Here is a 5,102-nt window from a genome sequence, read left to right on the forward strand (position 1 = left end):
CGCCCCCGACGGAGACACGCCCAGTGCTCTGGCTCCGCCCCCGCCCCGTCCCCTGGGCGGTGCGGGTTCCCCAGCGCACTTGCGCCTTAGTTGGTTTACAGAGAAGCGGAGGGTGCAGGAGGTCCAGGCCTTCGCTGTGCCTTGCCCTGGAGACCGCGACGTCACACTGACACTGACATCTGAAGTAGTGCCTTTTCTTCGGGGCCTGGCAGCGCCGCGGGGACGGGGGGGGTGGGTGTTTGCTTTGTGATTTCTTCCGCCCCCCTCTCGGGTTGCATGCACTCTAAAATGGAGTCTAAAGTAAGCTAGTAACATCCTGAGCATTCGTCCTGATTTTCTGGAGTGCTTCAGCGGCATGGGGGACTCTGGGTAAATATGAACCGGGACAAAATTGGACGGAGACCTTGGGAATCTGCCTCGGGGGTGGGGGTTGTGATCGTAAGTTCGGGGTCTGTAGAGTGAGTTGAAATTGTCAACAGTTGGTCATAGTTGTCATTATCTAAGCAGGAAGCCCTGAGTTCAATACTGGTGTGTGCATGGGGGTAATTCTGTCACTAGGAGTCCACTGTCAGTCATCACATACATTAGATCTTGCCTTTAAAAGGAAAATATATGGCTGGGCAGTGGTGGCACACACCTTTAATCCCAGCTCCTGGGAGGCAGAGGCTGGCAGATCTCTGATTTCTAGGCCAGCCTGGTCTACAGAGCAAGCTCCAAAACACTTAGGGCTACACACAGTAAAACCTGTCTTGAACCCCACCTCTGCCACCCGAAAAAAAAAGTAGTCGTTTTTAACTTAAGGTATTTAGCGAATTCAATGGGTACAGATCTGGCTTGTAAGGCTCTAAAGCAGTCCATTGCTCAAAAAATAAACGTTGCACACACTGAGAAGTTTCTTTCCAACCTCTCCCTGGCCTTGATAGCCATCGACCTACTTCTGCCCGTGGACTTAGCTCAGTGTATTGAATTTTTTCTTGACACAACTGAGAAAGCCAGTTCTACCCAGCAGATAGCATAGAATCACAGAACCGAATCTGAAATCTTTCTGTCTGCAGTTCCTCACCTTCTCTGGGCCTCGGTCTCCCCATCTGTGAAAGGACGGTGTGGTAGCCTTCAGAGGAACACAGCAAATAGAGAAATAGCGGGGCAGTGGGGCAGTGCACACAAGGAACACTTGGTAATTGCTTCCCTTCCTCTACTTCCCTTCTCTACCCGCGGTGTGGGGTTCATTCTGTTTGACATTGAAATGACAGACTGTAGTACTCTTCACAGGCCTCCTGCCCCTTCTCTGCCCTGTCCAGCACACAGCAACAGTGCCATAGGGAAGCCGTGGCCAAAAGTTCTGGACCTTGGGTATGCTCACCACACCTGAAAGAGCCCAACCATGCTTGAGTTGAGGCGAAAGTTTAGTTAAGGCTCCACCTTTTAACTGGTACCCTTGGCGGTGCGGATTTCAGCACAGCAACTTTGAAGGGACAAAATCACCCAGACTACAGCATATGCAGAACCTAAGCAATAAAACAACAAGGCCCAAAGACTTGGCAGTTATCTGCTATTGCACAGTAGCCTCACCTAGTCTGGTCTGGGCCGTATATTTAACATTTAGGATCTGACGGTCTGGGCAACGCTTTCCTTCTTGGACTTTTATAAAAGGCTTTCTTTGTTACATATTTATATTTTGTGAGGCAGTTACTTTAAAATTAAGTACTTGAGTTTTTTTTCTTAATCTTTAGACTTTGTAGAAAATTTGTAAAATACAAAAAAAAAAATAAGTAGAAGAAAAGTTATGTGTTCATGTTTTTGTTCTGTATCTTTTTCTCCTGGTACCCCTTTTGAGACTACTGTATGGGTCTCATGTTGCCAAGGATGGTCTTGAACTCATGACTCTCTAGCTTTAGCATCTCATTGAAAATTTTCTTACATGAGAATTTGGAAAAAAAAATATTTGGAGTTGGAAGCTTTGCTTCTCAAGAGAAGTAAAAGAACAGGTGAATAAATGGATTCTAGGAATGGTGGACATTGTATTACCCAAAGGCGTTGCCGTTGGAGTCACACAGAACCACAGTCTGCATCTGAACAGCGTCAATAGGGCTCCAGAGAAGACAGCCACACTGCCAGGGACCCCTGCCTCCAGACAGACACTAGCCACGTATCCCCAGGTATCTTCAGTTGTGAGGTAGAGACTCTAAAGCAGGCCTTTCCTTGCTAGGGTATGATGGCTGACATTGCTTAACCACGTCGCTGCCTTGAGTGCTACTTAGGAAATCTACAGAGCAGACTTCTAGGGTATTTCCAGGGATAATTGGCATGTGGGTCCTCAAACTGAGTGTGAAAGAACTGCCCTGAATGAGGACAGCATTGTGTAGTAGGCTGGGGACCGAAAGGAGAGAAAGGCAAAGAAAGGGGCACGCTCACATACATGTGTGCCTCCTCTTCTTGAACAGGTGTTTATTACCTCTGTGCTAAGGGAAGCTGACTCTTCAGCCTTTGAATGTGGACTGGATGCCCATCAAGGCATTTCCAGTTCTTGGGCTGGGGCTGCATCATTGGGCCTCCGTGTTGTCAGGCAGTGGTTCTCAACCTGTGGGTCATGACTCCTTTGGGGTAAAACAGCCTTTTCACAGGGGTTCTATATCAGATATCCTGCCTATCAGTTATTTACATCATGTAGCAAAATCATAGTTGTGAAGTAGCAACAAAAATAATTTTATGGTTAGGGGGATCACCACAACATGAGGAGCTCTATTACAGGGTCAGGGGACTAAGAAGGCCAAGAACTACTGCTCTGAGGCTTTCAGTCTAAGCAGCTCCTGGTTCCCCCTTTCCAGTCTGCAGACAGCGACTGTGGGATTATCTAACCTCAGATTCTATAGGTTAATCTATGAAGTCCTGCCTATAATTGTGTGTGTGTATACAGACACATCCATACACATGCCTATATCGTCTATCTGTGTGTATATTTATCCACAAGCATGCATACACGTGTGGCTCTCCCTCATTCCTGACGTCATTGCCACCTGTCCTCAAAAACAAGGGAGCAGAAGCTACAGACTGAGGGTTTGGTCGCCCGTAAGCACGAACAGAAATGATCTTTCGGGACCAGCTTTAGGGAGGCGTAGCAATTTTATTCAGGGTGAAGAGGCTAATATAGGACTTTGGGGAGGGGTAAGGGATATTCAGGGTAGGCAAAAGTCATTGGCTGAAAGGCTAAGATATTGAGGTGCCTCATTTTCATGGAGAGGCATTCCAGGAATCTCAGGTGCTTGCTGGCTGGGTTCTTATCGGGAGAAAGAGAGTTGGACCTGTAATTTCTCTAAGGACTACAGACATTTCTCAGGTGTGGGGATCTGGGCCCCCCAGGTGGAGAAAAGGTAGCCTTGCCAACAAAGGGAGTCCTCCATTTTGCACCAAGGTCAGGAATTTCCAGTCACCTAAGACTGTGACCTTCGCAGCAGGGTTTGCTGACACACGTGTGTGTGGGTGTGTATGCATATATTACATAAACATACATGTACATAGATGATGATGATAGATAGATAGATAGACAGATAGACAGACAGACAGATCTATGGCCTCTCACACACTGAGATGTGTCCCACCCAGCCTCTAGTGTAGGGCTTCTAGAGGCAGATTAGGTTTTCTTGGAGGCTTCATCTCATGAGCCTCATTGATTAAGCCCACCTTCAGCTCTAGATGGGCCAAGACTGAAGTCCTAGCTCCTAAGCAGGTTGCAGTCTGACCGCCTCCTCCTCCACCACTTCTGCTCCAAGCCACTCCCTCAGTTCCTGCCCCGACTTCCCTCGATGATGCACCAGGCCTGTAAAAGTAAAGCAAGGGACCCCTTCCTCCTCTAAGCTGCTTGTCTTCAGAGGGATCACAGCATCAGATCACACCTCGCTTATGCAAAACAGGGATCTTGCCAGTGTGGAGAATGCTGGTAATCAAGATACACAGCGGAAGGGAAGATCTGTGACGTCAGCATGGCTCCCGGCTCTGCCTTCCCGAGTTTAGAAGCTATTTTCTGGCTCGGAGGAAGACGGGTGGGGGTGGGGTGGTAGCTAATGAGGGTTGCAGGCTACCTCACACAGTGAGGAGCATTTAGGTTGCAAAGCAACTCTGCCTAACACACTGAGGGTGTATAACCAATGCAATCATTTCAGGGCATAAATCTATAGAACCCAGGAGTGCTAATCATCGTAATTCTAAGCCAGAGACTTGATGCTGAAAGAATTCCACCAATACCTGCCCCTCCCCCACGGCTGCCAATGTCCAGCAGCTCTCAGATTTACAAGGGGCTGGGAGGACTGTGTCATAAGCCACTGCCTTTTGTTCGGTCTTCCCCATTTTCCAAGGCAGCTAATTTCATTTTAATACAGTTTTGAGTCTATGAAAGAGGTTTATTTGGGAGAAGGCAAGGGGAAGGGAGTTAGGGCCTGAGTGGGCCATGTGTGTAAAGAGAAAAAGAGACAGAGAGAGAGAGAAAGATGGGGAGAGGGGGCCGCCCCAACAGAGAAAGGGGAGAGAGCAATGAGGTGGCAGGTGGGTCCTTTTATATCTGATGTGCAGCTGAATTGCGTCTGCTAGGTGCGTCTGCCGCACACGTGGTGGGGGGCACATGATGACATCATAGGTTACTAGGCAACCCAGAAGCAGGCTGCCTATATGCTAACGTTCCTCCTGTTTTCTATAATTACAAAATGAGGATGATGGACTGCTTCTCGTGTAAGGCAAGTTAAAGTATATAAATGCAGGTTCGTTGGAAGCAGCTCTTGGTCTCCATGTGTGTGTGAGAGAGAGAGAGCACCAAAATGTCCAGACTACATGGTGAAGAGGAAGGGAAGCTCCTGCCCTGCTAAGTTTAGGATAGAGGTGGGGTTTGCCAGCCCCGCCCAGCAGCAGGTAGGGACTGAGGAATTCTGGGAGAACCTGGAGCTGCTGGTCGTGGGCCTGGAGCACGCCATTTGCAGTCTCAGCAATGGTTCATGTTTATTCTCCCACACACAACAGCGATCAACTCCAGACAAGTTATCTCAAAAACATGCAGTTTTCAAGCAGCCTGTAACAACCCAAACCAGGCAGAAACTGGAGAGCGTCTGACCCTA

Source organism: Meriones unguiculatus, chromosome 11, assembly GCF_030254825.1.
Source record: "Meriones unguiculatus strain TT.TT164.6M chromosome 11, Bangor_MerUng_6.1, whole genome shotgun sequence".
NCBI lineage: Eukaryota > Metazoa > Chordata > Mammalia > Rodentia > Muridae > Meriones > Meriones unguiculatus.